This window comes from Mirounga leonina, unplaced genomic scaffold (assembly GCF_011800145.1).
Source record: "Mirounga leonina isolate KUSES-001 unplaced genomic scaffold, KU_Mleo_1.0 Mir_129, whole genome shotgun sequence".
Classification (NCBI taxonomy): Eukaryota; Metazoa; Chordata; class Mammalia; order Carnivora; family Phocidae; genus Mirounga; species Mirounga leonina.
The window spans coordinates 59328382-59356338 of NW_023270323.1; positions in this window are offsets into that span (position 1 = coordinate 59328382).

Genomic DNA, 27957 nt, shown 5'->3' on the forward strand with positions numbered 1-27957 from the left:
AACTATAAGTATTTGCTTATGTAACCAGTGGCCAAGGAGGCCAGTGGGAGGTAAATGGAGAGGGAGGTGCCCATGAAGGAGCCATCTGATAGCCTAGAAAGCAGTTTAGAATGAGTGCAGAGCCATGGAAAGAGGTGGCTGGCTTGGCTGGGAGATTAGTAACATAGAACAAACATGTAAAATGATCAAATAATAAATACAAATATTGATTATAATGTGATCCAGATTTTTCAGTGTTAGACATTATAGAAATACAAAAAGGGAGAAGACTAGAAAAAAACCTGAGATGTTGTGTTGGAATTGGATTTTATTTTCTAATAAATAGGCACATATAGATATATACATTGGTTTAGATGTCTGTGTAACCCTTTTGGTTCTGAAGAAATAGATGATTTGGAGTTGAAGGTAGAAGAGTGCCAGCTGACATTTGCCCAGAATTCTCTTCTCCCTGATGATCTTAAAGACATATTATCTTTGTCTCATTTGTTGGCAGTAAATTCTAACTCAAGTCAAGAAGGGAGGAAATAGTAGAGGCAATCAAACTTGAATCCTTATTTTGTCATTTACCAGCTACAGCTTGGGTTGATTGGAAGGATGAAATGAAATGAAATCTATTACTCATCCGCTCTTTGGATGTACTGAAGTTAAAACTAAATATACTACCTGATTTTCACCTCTGATTCATAGATGGCTGGAGTTACCTAAAACAGGTGTGAGGAGCATTATTTTGCAGGAAGGAAATGAGGCTCAGGGAGGTGAAATGACTTGATTAAAATCAAACAGCCAAAGAAGAGCAAAACACTGGACCTGAGCTCAAGTTTCCTTCGCACTGACCCAGCAGCAAAGAACCATATTCATTTAATCTAATCTCAATAATTTCTGAAAAACAAAGGCCTTTTGCTAAGAAATTTAATCATCTTAATTTTTATTATTTAGCTAATTAAACACTTCAATGGCAAGGGTAGGATGGTTCTGAGGGTCTCTAATTGAAGCGAATTTCCCTATGCTAAGCTTCATTCTACAATTAGACCTATAATACCCAATAAGTGATGATAAGGAAAAATACTGTCTTCAGTGCACAAGGAAGAAAAAGTCCAAACTGGCATTTTGGGATTTTCCCCTTATCATAGCCATACACAGGCAGCACATTCTGACCTATCAAATAGCCCATATGGAGACATATGGGCTATTGAGGTATTGTTATGAGAAAGTGTGAAATAAATTTCCCATTGAAAACATGTTGATAAAATGTTGGCAGGTAAAAGTTCCGTAGCATAGAGAGAAAATGTCTTCAAAAATATCCAAGCGAATGGTCATGTTTTAAGGTAACAAGTAGTTGCCTGAAGCCTCCATTGAAATCAGTAAACCGCTCATCTCGCGGATTGCGTTTAGAATTGGATTTCTGAAGCAAAAATGTCCTGTGGCCCAGAATAAGTGCAAAGATGTGCCAATTTTTTTAAACGTCTTATATAATCTTGTTTTGATGTAAACAATAGAGTCTGATTGTATAATAAGATCTAATTAATATAATGTTGACTATCACTGTGTCAGGTAGGAAGAAGAATATCGCAAGCATTTTTCACCTTTGACCAGAAGCTCGTTATCTTTGCATGTATTTCTTTGCTTTTATCATCAAAGCACATTAGTGCAGTAAAATGAATAAATAAGGTGGTAAAACACAATAAATAAAGGCATGGTACAGGAGGTTAACAATATGCAATGGTAAAATACTATCACCTTTCACTGATTAGCATCCATTTGGAAGGTAAAAAAAGCACAACTGCATAACAGAAGAAAAACGTTAATAAGTCAGTGTTTAGAATTAATAGTGATACAAACTTGGAGAAATTTCTAACATTTAGAACAAAAAGATGTTTCAAACATTTTTCTTCTCTCTCTCTCTCACACACACACACTGATTTGATAACAATATTCTTTATTTTGCTCTTGAAATTTCACTGTCATTCCTTTCTTTATATTCTCTTCTCTGATTTCTTCTTTGACCCAACATGTGGTGACCTCTTATATCTTATGTTTCCTTTTTCTTTTCTTTTCATTTTTTCTTTCTGGGAGGAAGCTATAAGAATCAGCTGAGCTATAGTGGCAGTCTTTGTTCCTTAAAATCTGGGTCCAAATAGTATCACTATTGTGTTCTCCAGGACTCTGTAGAATGAAGGATTTGAGAGGGCTGCAGGGATATCAGTTCTCGTCTGTTTGTTAGGCCGGCTTGGATGTTTCTATCATTATTTTTAAGTGGAACACATATGGTAAGTCTATTCTTCCTGTCTAATGTATTGTACATATACACACATGCACATGCTCACACACAAAACTCTTAAAGGAAAAAAAAATTACTGCACATTTAAAAAAATTTACCAATTTAAAGTAGAACTACCCAGAAGGTACTAAAGGATCTGCCTGTTTGCCTAGGCATGGCTAATCGAACTTTTCAAAGCAACTTAATAGGGAGTGCCATGAAGTCCGCCTCAAGAAATATCACAAGGGTTCCCCACCTGCTTTGTGGAACCCATTTGTCCTCAGAGAATTTTCAACTTAATTGTACCTGACACATTAATGCTATCAGAGTGCCAAAACTTCCATTTGAGATTGGAAGAGATAATATGTAGGAAAACCTTCCTCTCTTCAGCAAGAAATCTGAAAAGCACTGAGAAGATGAATTAACCTAAATAAAATGATTCACAAAAAAGAGCTACATTAATGACTCTAGTTTTGTTTTTATTTTGAATAACTTATTTTGTAAACAAGACTGCTTTAATACATTTGGAAAAAATAGTAGTAATCAATAAATAACAACAAATTCAGTAATAACTTCTATCTTCTGAAATAAGTTTAATAATAATAAAGAGGAAAATCAAGATGTTTTATTAAAAGCAAGGTCTGTCTTTCCTGTTCCAATTCATTCAACAGATAACTTTGATCTGAAAATAACTTGAGAACCTTGGCTGACAACAGTAGAGAAGTTAAAATACTTGGATTGTGAATATTACTATTCGTTCCTAGGTGGCCACTAGTCTTTAAAACAAATTGAAGCAACTAAAATCCCAAATTATTCACTCTCCTTATTTGGAATCATAATGGAGCCATTTGGTCTCAATGACTGTGTCATCAGCATCCTGTATAAAAGAGTTCTTTTGTAACTTTTGTAATCTTTCCAGTGGATTTGCTTCTCAGGAAGAAGGGGCAGAGAGACCACTAGTGAATCTCTAAGTTACGTGCTGCTCGTTGGAGCTTGGCTGGCCTCAACCCAGCTTTGCTATAGGTGATGGATTTAATTTAGGTCTTCTCAAGTGTTGCTCCATCCTGGGACCCTTAACAATGTGATATGTGCTCTTCTCATTGTGGATGCCAGAAGCACCAGAAGTGGAAACATTCATGTACATTTAAGCTTCTGCTGGAATTCCATTTGCTAAGAACATTCAATGCCCAAAGTAAATCACCGGCCAAACCCAGCATCCCTGGGGCAGGAAAAGTACTCACTTCACTGTAGGCAGAAGTCCTGTAGAGTCACATGTGAAGTGAATAGATGCATTATTATTTTTATTATTATTATTATTTATTACTTTTTTAGAGGGGGTAGGGGAGAGTAGCCGAGGGAGAGGGAGAGAAAGAATCCTAAGCAGGGTCCATGCCCAGAGCCAGGCCCATATGGGGCTCAATCTCACAACCCTGAAATAATGACCTGGGCCAAAAATCAAGAGTCTGACACTTAACCAACTGAGCCACCAAGGTGCCCTGATGCATCTTTAAATAACAAGGAGAGAGGACTAGTGAGCCATCATGTTATCTACCACTAAGTGCTAGTTATGAAAACCCAAAGCCAAAAGGCACAGAATTCCTAACGGGTGAGGGAATCCCTGAAAGTCTCCACTCAGGCATAACAATGACAACAGACCTCATTCCCACCTTGTTGTAAAGATTAAATGGGGTAATAATGGAGAACCATAATTTAGTTTCTTCCATAAAGTGTTAAGGCCTTGAACATAAAGATTTACAAAAATATCAATTATTGGAGTAGTTCGACCCTTTCCACTTTTTTCTTTTTTTCTTCTTCTTCTTTTTTCCTTTTTTTTAGCAAAGCATGCTTAAAGAGCAAACTCCCTTACTTGGATGGTAACAGCATTCTGTTTACAAACATCTTTTCTATTTCCAGGAGCATCTATCCTGAAAAAGTGAACCTATAATTTCCTTGCTAAATTGAGTGAAACCAGTTAGTGGAATGGAACTGCAGATTCGCTGTAATGATTTCATTATTTGTCATCACCATATTTTCCCCATCACGTAAATGCTATTTTGATCATCACAGCCTAACTGAAACCCAGTGATGCCAAATGCAGACGCTCTTACAGGAGACAAATCTGATGCAAGTAAGAATGAGTGGTTATTGCTATCACTCATTCCAGCCTGGTTGCAGGCATAACATTTCAGGAAAAACGGTTTCTTCAATATTCTATTAAAATGAAGCAGGGGAAATAATTCCTTAAGTGATATAGTGGAATAATCTCAAATAGGCAACTGAAAGTCAAAAAAATAAGTATTATTATTGTGCCTAGGTTAATATTAGGTATTGAATGAATAAGTGTGAAAGGAAAGAAGGAAGAAAGGTAGGAAGGGATGAGAGGGAAGGAAAGCCAGGAGGGAGGGAGGGAGAAATGATCCATTTGTTTATCAGCATTGGTGCTCCTAAAACAATGGAATGTGTGTATGCCGACAAGAGTCTAAAGAGCATGCTCAGTTGTAACTATCGTTCAAGATGATATTTCAGGGTAAAAAAGAACACGGGGAAGGACGTAAAAAGAGGTCTTTCAAAATGATTGGACTCTTAAATGTATACCTTGAAATGTGATTTCAAGAACAGGCCAGAAATTTGCTTGAATCCTTTTTACAACACTATAACTATCCGTGTAACCTAACAAGCAAGATGTAGTCGCTGACGTTGTCTGAGCTGTTTTTAGTTACTCTCCCATTATGGGTCTTTGTGCTTCTTCTTTTCTATTGTTAAAGTAAATCCAGATAATTATATTTTACTTTTAGAATAAGAAAAGAATGAACATTAGATCTGGAAGGAAACACTCAAGGTTTGAGGCTCAGCGTCCTCAATTACTAGTTCTCTGATGATGTTGGGCAAGTCACTTCAATTCCCCATGCTTAAATCCACCCTTCACTAATATGGAAATACAAATATATATGTTATTTCCTTAGAGAGGAACAAGACATTTCAAAGAGAGTACTCCAAAAGCTCTTTGCAGATTGTAAGCCACTGTTCAGTTGCAGTTGTTAGTATAATCTTCCAACGCAACTTTTGCCTTTGGTCTGGATTCTGGATGTTCTAACTTAGCACAGTGTCGACACACAATTCAGCTCTAATGACAAGAAAATCCAATTCTTACAGAGGAAGAAAATGAATTGTATACCATACGGTCACACATTTGGAACCTGTTATTTTCAATAATAACATGTTTGGGAAGCATTCATTATCGACTAGAAATAACTTATTTCGACAGTTAGCTGAAGTGGAGTTCATGCTGAGTGCTAAGATGCTGACATCAAACAGAAAGAGAGTAAATACAGTGAGCTCTGTTCTAGCAGAAGACATCCATCAGCATGGTTTATTTGCAAGGCACTGTATTATTTCTTCTCAATCAGCAAGTTCAAGGTAGGATCTTTTACAACAGGAAGTGTTGTATAGACGTTCCTCTCCCTCTGCACTGCTCACTTTTTGCCATTCACAGTAAATCTAAACTATCTTAAGGCCACTTCTCTTTTAACTCACAGGTCTGATTTAATACTCAAAAGTCACCCTTGGGCTAGAGGATATAAACCCAGTTATTTGAATCTAGGGGTGGTAGCCTGCGTTCATGAAGATCCCAGCTTAAGAGTCTGATAAATATCTTCAGATGCATTTGTGCAGAGCACAGCCAAATGATATGAGGCCAGTTAGGAGATTACATTTCTGTGTTCCCTTCCCAGCAGATAAGTTTATCCAGGGACCTATATCCTCTTCATTTCTCAGCAGGAGAAAGAGTATTAAGACTTCGAGCCTAATAAAATGCATAGCAAAGCAATTTCATGGATAAGACAAGAACTGATTTGGTGGGGAGAAAAATAGCACCAGGTCTGCCCATCAGAGTTAAGGAGACTGTTGTGCATTTGTATCAAAGGTCTTCTTCTGAAAGTACTGAATAAAATGCTGGGATTATCAACAACAACAGATTGAACTTGAAGCCAGGAGGAAAATCAGAGTTCCCAAATTATTCTGATAGAAGTAAAAGAGAGAAAGAGGAGGGGGCAAGACATTAAGAAATTATTTTTACTGTAAAATCAAATGCTGCAAATACACTTTTGTCTGTTAACCAGTACTATGTAAAATGCAAAATAACAGTAACAACAAAAACCCTGCAACCAATGACAATATACATACACAGATTCCCATAGAGTGGTCTTGATGCACTTTCACATTTTATAAAGATTTTATTCATTTATTTATTTTATTTATTTGACACAAAAAGAGAGAGCATAAGCAGGGGGAGTGGCAGGCAGAGGGAGAGGGAGAAGCAGGCTCCACACAGAGCAGGGAGCCTGATGTGGGCTCGATCCCAAGACCGTGGGATCATGACCTGAGCTGAAGGCAGATACCCAACAAACTGAGTCACCCAGGCACCCTTACTTTCACATTTTAATCAGTAGAAAGAGAAATAAAAAATGTTGAAATATTGAATTTATGTAGCTTAAATGTACGAGTATACACAATGATTATTTTAAAATCATTTACAACTAAAAATATATTTATTGTCATCTTATCATTAATAAAACTCCTTTTATGTACTAAAAATTATAGCTATATGGTTTTGAGGCTTCAACAATAAAATAGCTTTGTTTAACAGAAGCTTGTGAGTAGCTTTTAGATCCTAATCATTTTAAGTAACATAAACACAATATTTAACTTTTATGAAAAATTTCAGAGTTCCTTTAATTTTAAGAATTGGGCTAATCCCATACCAGGTAGATTACAATAAAAATAAGTTTCTAATAAATGGCTTAGCCCATTTTGAATGTCACTTTTATTCAACAAACAAGTATTAAGCAATAGTGCACAAGGCCTTACCATGCCAAATATACACCTAAGTGGATTATTATTATTATTATCACTTTTAAATATTTTATTTATTTAGAGAGAGAGAGAAAGAGTACGAGTGGGGTTGGGGCAGAGGGATAGGAGAGAGAATCTCAAGCAGACTCCATACTGAGAGTGGATCCCAGCACGGGGCTCAATCTCACGACCCTGAGATCATGACCTGAGCTGAAATCAAGAGTTGGATGCTTAACTGACTGAGCCACCCAGGCGCCCCATGGATTTTTTTTTTTTTAATAAAGATACTAGAGAATTTGGAGAAATTGATAGTTTCAGGGTATTAAAATGGCCTATTGCAGTTCTCCTCTCCGTTTCACCTAAACCCATATCAATTTTTGTTTTCAAAACTCAGATCAAAATATGCTGTTTAGAAGCATTTAGAGATTAAATTCACTCAGCATAGTTTATTACTTTATTCTGTGGTAATAGTCTGTGCCTCTTTGGCAATAGCATGTTCTTGGGGACATTCAGACTGATACGAGACAATAGGGATTCAATCTTGGTTCTACCACTTAAGGGCCACATGGATTGACTAGTTCCTCATGGAAAATGAAAATAATGATATTATATTTATGAGGATTTAATGATATAGAGCACTTAGTAAACACTTGAACATATAGTTTGGGCTCACTAAGTATCAGTTGTATCAAAGGATACTGGTGTTTTTAAAGTTTTCATATGTACAATATTTGAGGACTAAGATATAAGTCTGGCCTTATTTTTTCTTTTTTTAAAATAATTATTCTAAAGGTAATTTACTTTATGTGGTTCACTCTTCATTTTTATGTTTAATTTCCATAGGACCCAGAGGAAGAGCCTGCTCAGTTTTTGGCACGCCTTCAGTGAGTAGTATGTCATATTGTTTGGCTGACGGTTATCCACGTGTAAATCATCCAGACAACAACTCAGCTTTGGCTTGGAGGCCTCTGGGGTGGCATGGATATTTCATCTTTTCAAATGGGAATAATGGTCAAAACAATGATCTGGACTTCCTGAAAAGTCTGCATCGTGGTCTTCAATTATATCAAAGTGTTTGCAAAATGCTGTGGAACTTGTTCAAACTAGAAAATACTCAAAGCTGTGCAAACCCACAGTGATCTTAACTAACACCTCTTTCCTCTTTAAGCCATTCCTTGTCAGGAGTCAATCATACATTTCAATGGATTATTTTTCTCTTCATGTTATGTGGAGTTTAAGTGAAAAGGCTAACAAGCATGGTGACATGATCATCTCGTTTTCTGCCCAGATGATGTGAATGGGATTAGTCACATGGGAAACTTCAGGATTTAGCTTCAGGATTAAGCCAATTACAACAGTTCACAGTTTTAGAGATGTGGGCATGTGACTCAGGTCTATCTAATCAGACTGAATCTTAACGTTTTTCGGAGAGTGCTGGTCAAAGACTTTCACATCTCCACGGGGGTTGGTGATTGAGGTTTGTGAGACTCAAAACTGTGGAATTCCAGAAAAAATAGCTTGGAAATTCAAAGGGCTCATTATGTGCAGCCCGAGGATTAGATGTTATCAGAAGAAGCAGAGCAGTTAGATTAATTTGGTTGGTATCTCTCCGTCACTGATGAAGTTCTCTTGGGAACCAGAGACCCTTCTGAGCTGTTCTGTCTTATGTACTATCTTTGCTAAACCAGATTGTTTAAGGCTTATTTTACAGCTTTAAACTGAGATAATCCTGAGATACAGAGACTCCTAAATTTATTATATATTAGGTCATATTGAAGATCCTGAATTTAGCATTCCTGGTCTGTTAGCATTGCAGCCTTTCTCTCTAATTATCCAAAGCTTATTCACTGTTGACACTTGTCAGGACAGTAACTTGTGTTTGTGTGTGTGTGTGTGAGTGTGTGTGTGCACACATGCATGGGTGTGTGGTCAACTAATATTAGGTTATAAATCACTCAAAACTCAGCAGCTTAAAACAGCAACCATCTATTCTTATTCACCCATATGTAGCTCAGCAGAATGGGTGTTCCTAGTTGTGTGCAAGTGGGCAAGTCTCCTTCAAGATGGAGGTAAGTGAGCTGGCCTTGGTTTCTCTCTAAGGATTAGTTCAGGTCTGTTCCATGCATGCTCTTTGTAGGGCCCAGACTAAAGGGGCAATAGTTTCTTATAAAAAAGTCTTGTGATAAAGAGGCACAAGAGAGTAAGACCAATCACACAAGCACATGTCAAGACTCCATTTATGTACTTGTGTATTTGACAGCAAAATGTACCTCAGTATGTTTGGACTAATCTAGTTAGTTCATTAGAATTCAAAAGAATCAAAATCTTGATTTCTGGATTTTATTCCTAACCTAGTCACTTATTTTATGGCCGAGAGCAAGTCATTTTACTTCTTTAGGTTTGTTTCTCTCCTCTAAAATGGAATTAGTAAAAGACCTAGTCACAGGTCATGAAGGGAAAATAAAATGATGTAGGAGGAAGCAAGTAGAAGGAGAAGAATATATCCCAATTGTTCTGTGTAAAGGAATGAATAGCCCTAAATACCAAAAGTAGGAAAGAAATTGGACTTGCTATTATTGGAAAATCAAGATAGAAAAGAATTACAGTTATTTTTTTTTCCCTAAAAAAAGAAATAACAATGGTGAGAGAGTATGAGGAGAAAGGACTACCATTAGTTGTCTATCTCCATAGAGCCAGGCATTCTGTTAGACAGGGTGTGTTATCTTGTTTGGTCCTCACATTTTCCAAGACAGAAGAAACAAAATAAAGGAACACTAATTGAGCTATAATACTAACCATATTCTGAACAACTTTACTTCATAGGCACATGGCTCAGTTGGGAGTCAGTTTGTAAGACAACAGAGGTTCCAGAATTTTCCAGCAGCATTTGTCATTTCCTTGAGCTTGAACTATACTTGTGCCACTAATCAACTCTGCTCTCTTTAGGAAGTGAGTCAACCTCTCTGGGCTTTCTTTTGGGTAAAAATGTGACAAATTAGATTTATTGCAACACTCCACAAGAACTGCAGAATTAAAAGTGGCATGTGCTGTTATGTGGTACAGAGATAATTTTTAATTAAATACCCCTCTGATTTCACTTGATCTATCTCTGATAACCAAAATGTAAGCGTGAATTTCTGTTTCTCATTTTCCTGTCCCTCTAAAAATATATGTATCTATATAGTTGTGGAAGGAATTCAGCCTTATCTCTTAAGGAACAAAGATGCCTTGTGAAACACAGCAAATGTGTGAGCTAGAGTCTTCTTTAGGCAACTATTATCTTTTCTATATAAAAAAGAGGGGTTGGTGAAAGTGGAATATGGACTACCTTCAGACAACCTGTCATTGATCAAGGCAAGAACAGAAGGAAAATATATATTATGTTAAGACACCTCTTTTCTTGTGCTGCTTTTCTCAGATTACTTAAGTGTAGTCTGTACACCTTTCCTCCAATATTTTTGAATGAAGGGACAAAGCTAAGATGATAAGGCTTTTAAATATTGTTGTAAAACCTGGAGTTACATAAAGTGTATCAATTTAGTCAAATTTGCTTGTTCACAACAACGAGTATTTTCTGAGCCCTATTAAAATATTGAAAATAAGATGACATCACAAATATTTCCACAGTGCAAAGCACCTTTAATGAATTGAAGCCCATTTCTCACCTTCTGATTTCCTGAAGGACACAATTTAACTGAGTAGTTAAAAATATGGCTCCTGTAGTTGTCCTAGTCAGGGCAAGTAATAATTACCACAACATCAACAACAACAACAACAACAACAACAACAACAAAAAACCACTGAGATCTCAGTGGATTGACACATAAAATTTTATTTCTCATTCATGAAAACCCCACTCAGTCCAGTGGGATTTTCATGAATGAGAAATAAATCACATTATAAGAACTAAATAATTGGCAGTCATCGTGTTTACAGTTAAGATTTTTTTTTTCAAAGATGTAGGTGCTTCTCAACTAAAAACTTTGGAATGATAAAGCCTAGAGCAAGGTAGGAAGAGTATATTATGGTGGAGGACTGGGGGGAAATCTCCTTTAAATCAGATAGCCAATGAATGCTACTCTGTTAAAATGACATTTAAGCTAAAACCCCAAGAATGGGAATAGTAGAAAAAGTTTTCCAGGCCAGTGAAGAATATGTGCAAAGATCCTGAGGCAAGATTGCTCAGTATCTTGGATGAACTGGACCAATGCCAGAGTGGCCAAATCGCAGTGAGATATATGTAATGGCACAGGATATGATAAGAGACATAGGCAGTACCCAGAGCATAGGAACTGAAGGTCAAGAGATTAATAGCTGACTGAAGGTTTCATGGTTAATAAGAATCCTTCTAGACTTGTGATCTGTATACCACATCATGTTCTCTTCTTCGAGTTACAGGCAAATAGCATCTATTTATATGTGATGTTAGAATTTATGAAGCACTCTTACAAATATAATCTCCTTGTAATTCCCAAAAAAATCCTCTGAGGTCACTAAGGCTGATAATAATAATCCATTGAAGTTCATGAGAAATGTACATTCAAAGATGTTGGCTCAACTACCCAAGATCACGTAGCTAGTAAGTGGTGCAACAGGGGTGTAAAGTAAGTAAAATTCATACTTGCTTTGAGGTGTGTTAGGACAAAGAAGTACCATATGGACCATGTGTATGCTATGTGCCAAATTCTAGACAGGATATTACACAAGCATTATTCAGATATATCTTTGGCAATTACATTTGCAGTGATTTGGGATAAATTAGCTGTTTTTTTTTTTTTCCTTTCTTCCATCATGCAACGTAAGTCATGACATTCTAGCATTTCAACTCAATATTAATGGGAGGCAAAGTGACAGCAAATGCTTCTGTTTTCAAGAGCAGATCTGCTAGAAGAATAGAAAGATGTTACTCTGTGAAAGATATTCTTAAAAAGTAGTCATATCAAGGACAGAAATTATATAGTGTGCTTGTATTACCATCATACTTTAACACTTATAATGGATCAGTCTAAAGCAACTGAGAAGTATGCATTAATCAATGAATCACTTGTTAACTATGAAGCCACCTACCAATTTCACTTAAAAGAAAGAGCATTTAGAGTAAATTGTGACTAATATCTCATCTGGCCTATTTGGACTACCTAACAATTATATGCATAATGTTATATATATGTATATGTATGTGTATACACACACATATATTATAGATATATATTTATCTTGAGAATAAATATATATCTTTATTTATATATTTGCTATATATAAATATCTCTTTGCTAGTGCTTTAATAGAAACTTTTAATAGAAACTTTAAGCCCATCTTATTATGTGATAACATAATTTATTTTTATTTTGGGGGATAGAAACTCTATTTTTTTTTTAATTTGTCACCATACAGGGCTCCTGGGGGGCTCAATCGGTTAAGCATCTGGCTTCAGGTCAGGTCTGATCCCGGAGTCCTGGGATCGAGCACCACAAGGGGCTCCCTGTTCAGCGAGGAGCCTGCTTCTCCCTCTCCCTCTGCAGCCCCCATGCTCTCTCTCTATCTCAAATAAATAAATAAAATCTTTAAAAAAATTATCACCATACAAATGTCAGTAAAAATTAAATGAGTTGTACTGATGCTGAACCCTCAAAATGATTTAAAATTTTGGATTAATTAATTAAGAAGATTCTCCATACATGTATTAGACATACAAAAAAGAAAAGAAAAGAAAAGTAGAATTGGGAGTTACATGAGGATAGAGATGCTATTTTATTAAGTTCCATATTTGTAAAGAACAGTATGTCTGATACATCCAAAGAGCTAGTAACTAATTAGTAAGAGAATTATTGACATATAAAAACCAAGACTAATATTTTGGCATGAAATTATCAGCTGCAGATACTACTCAAGATGGTTTTGCAGGCTACTTGATGCTTAGTCAACAGTGGCCTTTTTTTTTTTTAACTTTACATTCCATAAATATTTTCAAACAAAAGTTCTAGGGTTTGCCATCAGGTGACATACTGAAAGAAGAATGAGCTTCTGATTCAGTCAGACCCAAGGCCAGGCTTCACAACTTCCAGACTCTTGACCTTGAGCACATTACTAAACTTGTAAAATTCAATTTTCCCTTCTGTAAAATTAGATTAACACATCTATGCCCCGTAATTGTGTCAGACACTTACCAGTCACTAGAAATATATCTTACCCATGTGGAAATTAAAATAAGATTTAGTATTATAACATCGGTAAAGAATATTACAAAATGCCCTGCTTGCCGTAGAAGTTCAGAACTGGCCATTTCTTCTCCTATTACTGCCATGTGATCCATGCCTTGAGGTATACTTGGTTATTCTAGGACTTCCCAGAATTAACAAAGTGGTCATAACTTACACTGCCAATATACAAGAGATTTCCTGTATGAGCATGCTTTGAGTTAAAATTTTAGAGGAACAAATGGATATACATTCCCCTCCCTAGGAACCTGTAGGACATTGTTAGAAATAGGATATTACAAAATCTTAGTATGGCCAATAGTTCTTGCCATCTGACAGGACATTTTTTTTAAGGGCAAAAATACAGGAGCAAAGGTTATGTAAGATCAATCATAGTTTGGAACTTCTGTCTCACCTACAAAATCAGGGGAAGATTTAACTCCACCAGTAAAACTGTAAACAACAGAGGGCAGCAAAGTGCAACAGGGTGGGCACAAGAAGACCAGCTGCAATTATACACGTGAAATCAGGTCCGTGTAGTAGTTGACCCAAGAGGAAAGGACATAATCAAGTTTGTGACCTAAAATGGATTTTTAAATGAAAGTTGACAATAGCTGGCAAAATGCATTTAGTGTTACGTCAAACCCCAAACTTTTGAGATCGTTTGATATGTTTGATGAATCCAAAACACTAGTAAGGTCACCAGTCCTTTCTTCCCCCATGATGGTGGTATTTACTGGAAAATTCCAATTTGGGTAATAAACAGTTATGATACTGTTGACATCCACCATCTGGAAAATACAGTGCAGCTGTAGCCCTGTTTTTGTCTCTGGCCCCCTGGTAGCTTAGAAATTTGTGTTTATGTTGAAGGAAAAAGCCTGTCAGAACCAAGTTAAATGATAGTGCTGGATATTATCAAATTACAGAGTATGCATGTCTCCGCACACATGCACTTATTCATTCACAGTTCACTTGTTTACTTATCCACTTAGCCATTATCTTCTTTGCACTCATTTAATTAACAAATATTATTCAACATCTCCTATCATCTGCCACCATTCTAGATATTAGAGACAGAAAGGATATCTGGACTGAAACAATCCCTCCTCTCTCTCTCTTTTTTTTTTAAGATTTTATTTATTTATTTAACAGAGAAAGACACAGCGAGAGAGAAAACATAAGCAGGGGGAGTGGGAGAGAGAGAAGCAGGCTTCCTGCCGAGCAGGGAGCCCAATGTGGGACTCGATACCAGGACCCTGGGATCATGACCTGAGCCGAAAGCAGACGTTTAACGACTGAGCCACCCAGGCGCACCACAATCCCTCCTCTCTTGAAACTAAAAATCTAGATAGGAAAAAACAAAAATAAATAAACCGATAAAATATATTTAAAATCAGTTCAAGTGTGTATGAAACTAACAGGGGAATAAAAATCAAACAAATTGGGGCAGCCAGTAGTAGCAGAAGGCAGTTCTTTTGATAAGTGGTTGGGAATGCCCTTTTAACCAGATAAGATCTCATGAACTTTTTATCTTGATGAAGTCCCAATAGTTCATTTTTGCCCTTGCTTCTCTTGCCTTTGGCGATGTTTCTAGGAAGAAGTTGCTGCGGCTGAGGTCAAAGAGGTTGCTGCCTGTGTTCTCCTCTAGGATTTTGATGGACTCCTGTCTCACATTTAGGTCTTTTAACCATTGTGAGTCTATTTTTGTGTGTGGTGTAAGGAAATGGTCCAGTTTAATTCTTCTGCATGTAGCTGTCCAATTTTCCCAACACCATTTGTTGAAGAGACTTTTTTTTCCATTGGACATTCCTTCCTGGCTTTGTTGAAGATTAGTTGACCATAGAGTTGAGGGTCCATTTCTGTTCCATTGATCTATGTGCCTGTTTTTGTGTCAGTACCATACTGTCTTGATGATGACAGCTTTGTAATAGAGCTTGAAGTCCGGAATTGTGATGCCACCAGCTTTGCCTTTCTTTTTCAACATGCCTCTGGCTATTTGGGGTCTTTTCTGGTTCCATACAAATTTTAGGATTATTTGTTCCATTTCTTTGAAAAAAGTGGATGGTATTTTGATAGGGATTACCTTACATGTGTAGATTGCTCTAGGTAGCATTGACAGCTTCACAATATTTGTTCTTCCAATCCATGAGCATGGAACATTTTTCCATTTCTTTATGTCTTCCTCAATTTCTTTCATGAGTATTTTATAGTTTTCTGAGTACAGATTCTTTGCCTCTTTGGTTAGATTTATTCCTAGGTATCTTATGGTTTGGGCTGCAATTGTAAATGGGATCGATTCCTTTATTTCTCTTTCTTCAGTCTTGTTGTTTGTGTATAGGAATGCCACTGATTTCTGTGCATTGATTTTATATGCTGCCACTTTACTGCATTCCTGTATGAGTTCTAGCAATTTTGGGGTGGAGTCTTTTGGGTTTTCCACATAAAGTATCATATCATTTGCAAAGAGTGAGAGTTTGACTTCTTCTTTGCCAATTCAGACGCCTTTTATTTCTTTTTGTTGTCTGATTGCTGTGGCTAGGACTTCCGGTACTATGTTGAATAGCAGTGGTGATAGTGGATATCCCTGCTGTGTTCCTGACCCTAGGGGGAAAGCTCTCAGTTTTTCCCCATTGAGAATGATATTCGCAGTGGGTTTTTCATAGATGGCTTTTATGATATTGAGGTACGTACCCTCTATCCCTACACTCTGAAGAGTTTTGATCAAGAAAAGATGCTGTACTTTGTCAAAAGCTTTTTCTGCATCTATTGAGAGGATCATATGGTTCTTGTTCTTTCTTTTATTAATGTATTGTATCACATTGATTGATTTGTGGATGTTGAACCAACCTTGCAGCCCAGGAATAATTCCCACTTGGTCGTGGTGAATAATCCTTTTAATATACTGTTGGATCCTATTGGCTAGTATTTTGGGGAGAATTTTTGCATTCATGTTCATCAGGGATAATGGTCTGTAATTCTCCTTTTTGATGGGGTCTTTGTCTGGTTTGGGGATCAAGGTAATGGTGGCCTCATAAAACAAGTTTGGAAGATTTCTTTCCATTTCTATTTTTTGGAACAGTTTCAGAAGAATAGGTATTAATTCTTCTTGAAATGTTTGGTAGAATTCCCCTGGGAAGCCATCTGGCCCTGGGCTCTTGTTTGTTGGGAGATTTTTGATGACTGCTTCAATTCCCTTAGTGGTTATAGGTCTGTTCAGGTTTTCTATTTCTTCCTGGTTCAGTTTTGGTAGTTTATACATCTCTAGGAATGCATCCATTTCTTCCAGATTATCTAATTTGCTGGCATTAGTTGCTCATAATATGCTCTTGTAATTGTTTGTATTTCTTTGGTGTTGGTTGTGATCTCTCCTCTTTCATTCATGATTTTATTTATTTGGGTAATTTATCTTTTCTTTTTGATAAGTCTGGCTAGGGGTTTATCAATATTATTAATTCTTTCAAAGAACCAGCTCTTAGTTTCGTTGATCTGTTCTACTGTTCTTTTGGTTTCTATTTCATTGATTTCTGTTCTGATCTTTATTATTTCTCTTCTCCTGCTCTGTTTTGGCTTTATTTGCTGTTCTTTCTCCAGCTCCTTTAGGTTAGCTCCTGCTAACCTTTAGGGTTAGGTTGTGTATTTGAGAACGTTCTTGTTTCTTGAGAAAGGCTTGTATTGCTGTATACAACAAAGGAAACAGTCAACAAAATCAAAAGACAACCAACAGAATGGGAAAAGATATTTGCAAATGACATATCAGATAAAGGGCTAGTATCCAAAATCTATAAAGAACTTATCAAACTCAACACCCAAAGAACAAATAATCCAATCAAGAAATGGGCAGAAGACATGACAGACATTTTTCCAAAGAAGACATCCAAATGGCCAACAGACACAGGAAAAAGTGCTCAACATCGCTCAGAAGCAAGGAAATCCAAATCAAAACCTCAGTGAGGTATGACCTCACACCAGTCAGAATGGCTAGAATTAACAAGTCAGGAAATGACAGATGTTGGTGAGGATACAGAGAAAGGCGAAACCTCCTACACTGTTGGTGGGAATGCAAGCTGGTGCAGCCACTCTGGAAAACAGTATGGAGGTTCCTCAAAAAGTTGAAAATAGAGCTACCATACAACCCAGCAATTGCAGTATGGGATATTTATCCCAAAGGTACAAATATAGTGATCCAAAGGGGTACATGCACCCCAATGTTTATAACAGCAATGTCCACAATAGCCAAACTGTGGAAAGAGCCAAGATGTCCATCAACAGATGAATGGATAAAGAAGATGTGGTATATATATACAATGAAATGTTATGCAGCCATAAAAAAAAAAAACAAACACCCGAAATCTTGCCATTTGCAACAACGTGGATGGAACTGAAGGGTATTATGCTGAGCGAAATAAGTCAATCAGAGAAAGACATGTATCATATGACCGCACTGATATGAGTTCTTAATCTCAGGAAACAAACTGAGGGTTGCTGGAGTGGTGGGGGGCGGGGTGGCTGGGTGATAGACAGTGGGGAGTGTATGTGCTATGGTGAGCATTCTGAATTGTGTAAGACTGATGAATCACAGACCTGTACCTCTGAAACAAAATACATTATATGTTAAAAAAAAAAAAAAGATAGTAGGGAGGGAAAAATGAAGGGGGGGATATCGGAGGGGAGATGAACCATGAGAGACTATGGACTCTGAGAAACAAACTGAGGGTTCTAAAGGGGAGAGGGCTGGGGGGGATGGGTTAGCCTGGTGATGGGTATTAAAGAGGGCACGTACTGAATGGAGCACTGGGTGTTATATGCAAACAATGAGTCATGGAACACTACATCAAAAACTAATGATGTAATGTATGGTGATTAACATAACATAATAAAATAAAAGTAAAAAAAAAAAAGTTGAGATCTAATGAGTAAAAAACAACCAGCCAAACAATGGGTCAGGAAAAGAACATTTAGTTAGAAGAAGTTGATTATTCCAAAGCCTTAAGTTGGAAATGAACCTGGACTATTTGGGCAAGGGGGAGAATATCCTTGTATTTGGAACATGGAAAACAATAGGACAGTGACTCTAGATAAGATGGTAGTCAGACCAGGGGTGAAGTTGATCAGGATACTATAAGCCATGATAAGACATTTGGGTTTTATTCCAAGTGCATGGCTGGATGTAAGCTCTAGAATAGCATGATAAGATTTTCATTTTCAAAACATCAATTGAGCTGCTGTGTAAAAGTGGGTTAATGAGAGTCCAAGGCAAAACAAGGAAACCAGGCAGAAAGCTCCTCTAAGAATCCAGAGAAGAAATGATGTTGACCTGAGTGTGTTGATCAGAGTGAATTATAGAAGTCAATTATAGAATGAGTCACTTTGGCATCCTAATTGATAAAGGCTTGGGATTCATTTTTTCTAATTCTTAATATCTATGTGGAAATGAAAGCCCAGAGAGTTGATGTCATGCCCAGGATCACAAAGCTAGTTCATGGCAGAGCTACGGCTCCACTCCTCTGGTAGCGGAAAATGGTCTGCTCTGCCAACACTAATCTTGCTGAGATATGTTGACATCTGGGGATAGAATCTAGATCATTGCAACTGAATTAATATAGTGACTGTGACGGTAATGATGATGAGAGCAGCACACTCTTTATTTCTGGCTACCATATGCCAGATTTGGTGCCTTTATGTGCATGACCCACACAATCCTATGAGAAAGATACTAATAGTATGTCCACTTTACGAGATTGACAGAGATTTAGTACTGGCTTAAATTTACAGTTTGTAAGTATAGGACCCACATATATTTCATTCCAAAAATACACTCTTTTCCAACAATGACAGTGTCCATTATCATTTATGCTCATTGTATTAAAAAACAGTGTATTTTTATATGGAAGGAGGTTCAAAATTACCTAAAATCTCACAACCCTGAAATAATCCCTTAAATATTAATAGCTTCCTTTTGTGTTTTTCTTTATGTATTTACATGCACATAAATAGTTTTAAATAAATTAATTATATCACATTTTCTGATCTTCTGTCATGGATGGTTTATATTTAATCAGCCATTTATTTTTATTGTTCTGTTTTATTACCTTATTACCTTACCTTTCTTGTCTGAGATTAAACCAAAATTCAGAACTGGTTTCTGTCCCTCCTTATCTTTTTCATGTTAATTTAACGTGAAAATCTTTCACACACACACACACACATGCAAACTATTATTTCTCAAGGCCCATGGGTAGACTGTGTTGTCAATGTGTGCAGTCCTAGATCCAAGGATAGCTGAGGGGCAGCTGTTACTCAAGTTGGACATAAGGTCTTGGGTATCAACGCAGATGCCTGTGGACACCCCTGTAACACAGACTGAAGCCAGAGCTGGGAAAATGGTGAATGTGCCTATAAGGTCAGAGAAGGAAAAGTTCATACCTACAACCAGGTTATTACAAAGATATTTTTTCAAGGTAGGAGGAAAGAAGAAATTCTGTTCAAACTTTTTAAATATGACATTATTTTTAAATGTTTATACTGCCAATATTACTCTTGCCCTAAAATATAAAGAAAAAGCCTGGTCATATGATCTTTGGGAACCTGTAAAAACTGAATGTAAAAGATGAAGTAGTATTACGTCGTCAGGGCTTCTTAAGCTGGTATGCACTCCTTAGTGTTTTATAATCCTAGGAATTAACATAGTGCCTGACTCAAGATCTAAAATATATGTTGAATTGTTCAAATAACAATACTATAGTCTGTAAATTCTTTTTTTTTTTTAAGATTTTATTTATTTATCTGAGACAGAGAGAATGAGAGACAGAGAGCATGAGAGGGAGGAGGGTCAGAGGGAGAAGCAGACTCCCTGCTGAGCAGGGAGCCTGATGCGGGACTCAATTCCGGGACTCCAGGATCATGACCTGAGCCGAAGGCAGTCCCTTAACCAACTGAGCCACCCAGGCACCCTGTAAATTCTTAAAAGGTAACATTTTAATATATTTTCCAGTCTAGGTTTCCTGACATTAGTCAAACTTAGGCTTGTCCTTTTAAAGAGTACTATGTTTCTAGGTTATGCCAAGATAAGTAATCCACTCAGGAGAAAGGAAATAAGTAAATCATCTTTTTGAACTTCCTCGCTATAGTCTTGGTGATATCTATATTTTCATATAGGTACAATTTGCAGTGGTAAAACTAAAAACATAAGTAAACTTGAAGTCTAAATTCAGTCCATAGACTTAAAAGACCAAAAAGATGAGCTGGAAGTATAAACATTTTATTTTTTTTCCTAATTATATTTCAGGATAAGAAAAATAAAACAATGGTCACTAGTGCAAAAGCTGGATTTAAATGTCACCTGTTTCTCATGTAGAGTATTTGCCTACAAAGTTAAGACATACAAGGAGAAAATGGCAAATATTTTAGATGGAATCTCCAAAAGAAAATGGATTTGTAGTTTGAGAGGGGTTCAATAGAGTACAATGGAAGGCTTTCGATCAGGTTTTTCTTTTAAAACAAATTATTCTATTCTCTGACTCTACGTACACATATATTAGAGCCAGAATGAATTGAATCCTTTGCTCTTTACTTCTTTTCCAAATCTCTTTCCTGTGATTAATGGTCATGGACTATGTAAGATTTCAAGTCCATTCATGGTGCTAAGCTAAGCCAGTGCTGAATGCTATTATCAACACTGGTGTTAAAATAAATCTAGAGTCATTTGTTTTAAATGACTTCTTGTGGATCACTTAACTCAACTGTTGACAAATATAGTAGAACTATTGTACAGCCCCTGAAGTTTCTCCCTGCACAATTATCTAAAAGACCTTGGTATCAATCTTCTTTATTGTGTCATTTTGTCAAGTAAAGAGTAGTCAAGGTGTCTGAGAAATTCTGCTGCTCGCAACAAATAGAAAAGCAGCTCAAAACTTCTAAAGCTGTTATTCACACAGATTTGGGGCATCTGTGTCCCCTCAAATCACAGAATGAGTTCACCAAAAGGTAACAAATGATGGCTGAGAAGAGTAATGGTACAAGAACAAATGGCGCAGAGCTCGGAGAAATTGCATTTGGCAGGAAGGTTTGTGCATCATGTCTACGCATTGTGGACCCATTAGTGGAAAGCAATTTTGTCATTCTCTACCTCTCTCTTTTTCTCTTATCAAATATCAAAACAAGGCTGAAATACATCATGGGGAACTCTGTGAAAATTATGCTGCAATGCATCTAGAACAGCATTAACCAGGAGAGCTTCTTAAAAATACTAATATTTAGAGCCACTCCTGATGATTTTGAGGCAGTCAATTTTGAGTGGGGTCCAGGAATCCATATCTTTAAGAAATAACCCAGATGATTCTTATGCCCCCAGCCTGAGGGCTGGCTTTTGAAAACCACTGGTCTAGATGACCCAGTAAATAACCCCTGGAAAAGTACAGAGACTCACTGCTCACACGGTTTGGCTTCATTGCCCATAATAGGAATTCAATACTTTAAGTCTTTGAATTGGTCATTTGCTCAAACTGCTCAAGTTGTGAAAAATCTGTAAAACCTAGCGTGTTTGAAAATTGCAACATCAATTGCAGTTTCTATATTTTAAACTTTAAATCACTTTAAGCGTTCACCCTCAAGCACCTTCTGATTCAAGCTTCATTAGGATTTTTCTCTTATTCCCTGGCTACCGTGATGTCTGAATTAGTTTTTTAAGAGGCTGAATATCATTATAAAATGAGAAAATATGAATCAATGCAGAAGGAAAAATTCTTTTTCTCTTCTCAATGAGTAGCAATATGCTTTCAGTATGCATGAGAGCCTGATGAATAAATTAAAAGACAATTTCTAAATTGCATATTGATTTTTATACAACATGAAGTAAGACTATGTATCTGAGATCATCATATAGGGCATAAATCTGAAAACTAAAAGTGAAAATAAGATAAAATAACATTTAAAAACACAGCACCTTATAGTAATACATGTGAGCGTCCATTCTCCCTGGAACCTGAGAACATTAACTATCCTGTTATTAAACCTATTTTGAAATAATTATTCACAGAGTAAGCACAAAGTCCTTAAGAGCTTTAGTCATTTCTCTAACATAAGCAGCCATCTAATTTAAAAATGAATATTCTGCACTGGGCATTGCTTGTAAGTGATGGATCACTAAATTCTCCACCTGAAACTAATATTACACTGTATGTTAACTAACTGGAATTTAAATAAAAACTTAAATGTGCTTGAATTGGTTAGGTTTCCATTCCTACTGGCCAATGTGTTACTCTTCTGGTTGTTGACTACTTTGAATATATCCTGCTCATTATTTATAACCATCAACATAGGAACATGACATATGGGAACTTCTCTGCCTTTCCCACCTTGCTGCTTCTGATGACATCTAAGGATGACTTTCTTTTAAACTCACAGAATGCACATTTACTAAGACTAGAAATGCTGTTGTATAGTAAAGTGCAGGAGTTAATTTTTCAGTGAAAACTGTAAACTCAGCTTTTTTTCAGGGCAACAAACAATATATAATAGCAAGAATAGGAAAATAAAGGAGGCTTTCAAAGTGCTGAAGCAGTCAGTTGGGTCACTTAGAAAATGAAGGTCCTTCTGGCCAGAGTCTTGATCATCCGAGTGCACTCCCTCATTACCCAGAGAAGGAAACAGGGGTGGAGCAATTCCAAGGCATTAAGAATCTCATAGTTTAAAGCAGAATTAGGTCTGTGATATAATCCATGAAAATAATTGGGTCTCCATAATATATATACCTGATAGATGCATGGATGGAAAAAGCAAGACCCTCTAGAGAGGGATCGTTGGTTCTCAAACATTTTTCCCTTCATGTGACATGCTGCAGAGATAGATACTATTCACCTGCGGAACCTAAATTCACTACTTTTCACTCTAAGGTGGTATCTTGATAAACACCATGGTGAATAAAATTCTCAAGAACCTTAACTATAATTCTACTTCATTTCTTCCTCTACCCATCATTGTAAATTTATATCCTATTTGAGAACTGTTATATTACTTAATGCTACCAAAATGATGAACTAAAGTTCATGTGCCTAAGGAGTTGGCTTGTATGAAATTGGAGTAATACATTGTCACCAAAAAGACTACAATATATGTTAAAAAAAAAAAAAAAAGAAGAAGAAGAAGAAGAAGATAGCAGGAGGGGAAGAATGAAGAGGGGGAAATCGGAGGAGGAGATGAACCATGAGAGACGATGGACTCTGAAAAACAAACTGAGGGTTCTAGAGGGAAGGGGGGTGGGAGGATGGGTTAACCTGGTGATGGGTATTAAAGAGGGTACGTTCTGCATGGAGCACTGGGTGTTATACGCAAACGATGAATCATGGAACACTACATCAAAAACTAATGATGTAATGTATGGTGATTAACATAACATAATAATAAAAAAAATAAAAATAGATTTATTCCTTCTAAAAAAAGACTTTATTAAGACTTCATTAAAGGCTTCATTTTCACTGCTGATGTTATTTCTAAACCTTAACTCCACAATCATCTACTCTGAGGATTCCTTTAAGGAGCATAGTTCATGCAATAATAAGGAATGTGTGAGTCTGTAACATTTTCTTAAGTCTAGTGTCAGTGGACATGGCTTTGAGGCTGCTAGCTTTGGGACATAGCAAACCTTGAGTTATGAATAGAATAGGGCTATCAATAATAGCTTGCTGTACTCCACAAAATTTGTTAACCTGTGATTTAAAATATACATCGTAATTAGAATGAAAACTGATTATTTTCTAATAATTACAAGATATTCAGAAATATATTTCTAGAGAAGGTAAGAAAACGTCCAGTAACATCTTTAAATTAAAATTTAAAAATTGGTTGTTGATATAATTAAATTTACTGAACCTAACCTAAAATATATCTATAGGCTCACTGGCCTTTCAAGTTGCCTTTGGTTAACCTTAAAGCTTGGTAACTGACAAACTATTCTAACACAATTAGTTTCATTTAACTGATATAAAAATGTAAAAATTCAGGGATAATAAAGTGATTTCACATGTAAATAAAATTGCATGCATCACAGATGTGTGTATAACTTATATACCTATATATAATTGATACATACATTTAAAAATATTTAAGCAATATAGAATTCAGAAATACATAAAGAACAAGTCAATGTCCTGTTTCAATCCCATTTAACAGTGAACATTGCTCAGAAATAAAGAACAAGTCAATGTCCTATTTCAAATCCATTTAACAGTGAACATTGCTCATTGATATCATCTTTTAAAAATAAGAACAAATAATGAGAACTTTCTCAACATGCAGTCTTATAGCTTGGAATGATTTTTTTTTAAAGATTTTATTTATTTATTTGAGACAGAGAGAATGAGAGAGAGAGAGCACATGAGAGGGGGGAGGGTCAGAGGGAGAAGCAGACTCCCTGCCGAGCAGGGAGCCTGACGTGGGACTCGATCCAGGGACTCCAGGATCATGACCTGAGCCGAAAGCAGTCGCTTAACCAACTGAGCCACCCAGGCGCCCCAGCTTGGAATGATTTTGAAGAACTTTAGTTATTAAGCAATCAATCTGTATTGCCAATCACAGGTTTTTGCCTCATCCAAGATCCAAAGCAGAAAAAGAAAAATAGACATATCTCCATTCATATTTTCATGAAGCACTTGTTCATTGTTAATTCCCTTAGATTTGGCATCAGACAAATCCATAAGTAAAATTTGCATAAGTGTGATCACAATATTTGCCACCTATGTACCTTATTTCTTGGGCTCCTTGAAAGCAAGTTCAATCGTAATTATTGCACTGCTTTTACTTTGAGACTTGCTTCTTTGCTGATGTTAAAAGGTATATGAGTTCCTTGCTGTAAGATTGCACAGTGTAATATCATATAAACAAATTCAAATCACCGTGAAAATCTAGTTTATTCCATTACACATCAGCCCACAGTTTTAAATATCCATAATCCTCAAAATGTAGAACCTGTGACCTCATTGAGCATGAGGGAATTTGGCACTCTTCTTTTAGGCTCAGAAATAAATACTGCCCACACTCTTTTATGGCCCATCTTAGATTATCTTCCTCATCTGAATTTACACAAGGGCAAGGAGAGTTTTACTCAAAACTGGTGGAGCAAGTGAAAATCTCTCAAAGCAATTCCAAGATCTAGTGTGCACTGAGAAAATGTTTCTCTATTGGGACAAAAAGCTAAGAGACACACAACAGAAAATGTATGAATGCCATTCTCTGGCTCTATCTCACTGCCAAACAGCTAGCTAGATAGATAGAAATACACTTTGCATAAACATATGTTAATACCTGCCAATTAATTTTCAAAATGAAGTACAGCCATACTCTGGAGAACTTCTTCCAAATAAACATCTCTCTGGTAGAAAGCCTTTTAGGATTTAATAACCAATGTTCCAGAACATTCCTATATCTTAACAAAATGTTATTTAGCTAATGTTTGTAAAAGAACATTTCATATTTACATCCCCCAAATTCAATACAATATTTATCACAAAATGATTGTGGTAAACCATTAAGTTATATTCCAAACATCACTGGTCATATGACACAATTTATCCAGATATTTTGAAAAGGTCACTAAGTACCAAAAACGTATATGTGCCTCTTGGATATTAGTGAGTCTGAGGCGTTATAGTTTCATAATCAGTGGGAACAATTCTTAGTCATCCTGTGTTCATCCTGAGAGTATTTCCACAGGGCCTTGATTACATAATCCTTGTTTTTGCCTAGTATTTTATGGGTTCCTACAAATTTGAAAAGGTGCTAATGGAAATTGTGGAGAAGGAAGCAAAGACAGAAAAGAACAAAAAATATTAATTGATGATCAGAAAGTAATATTTTAAGAATTTTGGATCATAGAACAAGGGTTTGCTATTATATATAAGTGTTGGTTTCTTGTGTTTTAGTTACATTTTAGGATATTGATTGAGGTTTGGGTTGATTAAATGCATTATGATTTTTTTCCCACTTGAAATAAAGGGAAATAGTCTTCCTGTCAGAGTCTTCACCCAGAATGTCTGATTTCTAGGAAGAAGATTACTGACAAGAATTTGGAAATGCCTGTTATGTAAACAAAGATTACCACAAAGTAATATATAATTTATGTAGTGCTTCCTTCAAACCACTATTTATTAAAAATTTCAAATTTATTTAAAAGTAAATTTCATTCAAGTTTAAAATTGTCATGTTACATATTTTATACTGTAATGAAATGATCGTGAATAATCTGATAAGCATATATTAACCTATACTAGTGATTGAAGAAAATTTAGAATTTAAATAACAATTATAACTAATTTCCATTTCACATCTAAAATCCAGCCTTTTAAACTTAAAAACTATACTAATACTTTATGAAAAAAGCTTTAGTATACATCTGAAAGGAATCTATTCAAAGTCCCCCCGACCCCCCAGCCAAGCTTACAGACAAAATGCACAGGTGTCTGCACTTGACCCTAACCCTTGTTTTTCTAGGTTACGATGCCCTCTGTTCTTGGAAAGTAGACCCCAACTACAAAACATATTCTTCTGTAGCCTGACCACATCCCGGACGAGCCAGGATTAGTCTCTCAAAAAGACTACCACCTTTTGCTCTACCTGGCCAAGAGTGCATCCCCTTTCCCCCAACCCCCTCCTGCCATGGGTGGAACTGCAACTCTCGCACATCCTTCAAAAGGCCCAGCCTGACAGAAACTCAGGGTGACCTCTCTCTTGATATCTGGCCCCTCTCCTCCTTGGAGAGGGAATAAGGTCTGTCGTGCTTGTTGCTCTACTCTTTGTGCAACTCTTTGCCGCCCGCATCACCAGCCACCTGAACAACATCTATTTATATTTTATTTACTGTATTAGAGATAATTTCTGCAGCACTTCACACAATATTTGCAGTGATACTATATTCAGCCATTATCTGCATTATGTCAAGTGAGCAATGAAATAATAGATCGCATGGGTCAAAATCTTAACCCCCCAAATGTTGTGCTTCCTAGCAGCAAGATTAAGCAAGTTGCATTATTTCTCAATTTAATATGGTTGAGTTAATAATAGTACCTACTCCATGGGATCATTTTGGTTGAATGTGTAAAACAGTTCATACTGTTTTTAATATGTATTTTAATAACATACAGTTATTATTGCATATGGCTGGCTATCCAAGTAAATAATGTATTTTGGTTCTAATTTTTTAACATAATTTTCCTTGCATGTACAATGCAGATGATAATATAACCCACCTTATAGAGTTGTGAGGATTAAATACACAAATCGACATTAGGTTTTCACATAAAATCTGGATCAGAGTAAATCCTTAATAAATGTGAGATTTTATTTTTATTCACATCTTTGTGTAAATCCAGCGTACTAGATTTTTTATGGCTTTATAGATTGAAAAGACCTTTCTACAGCCATTTGTACTCATAAGTAACCCACAATGGCTTTTGCTATGTGAGAACAAACCATGCCTACAGTCAGATTCTGACATGGAAATGTCACACGGAATCTCCCTTGAGTAACACACTGCCTTAACCCACAGAGACAGGGAGATGCTGTTAAAGACAGACAAGACCACTTAAAACCAACCAACCAACCACAATAAATAAATAAATAAATAAATAAATAAATAAATAAATAAATAAATAAATAAATAAA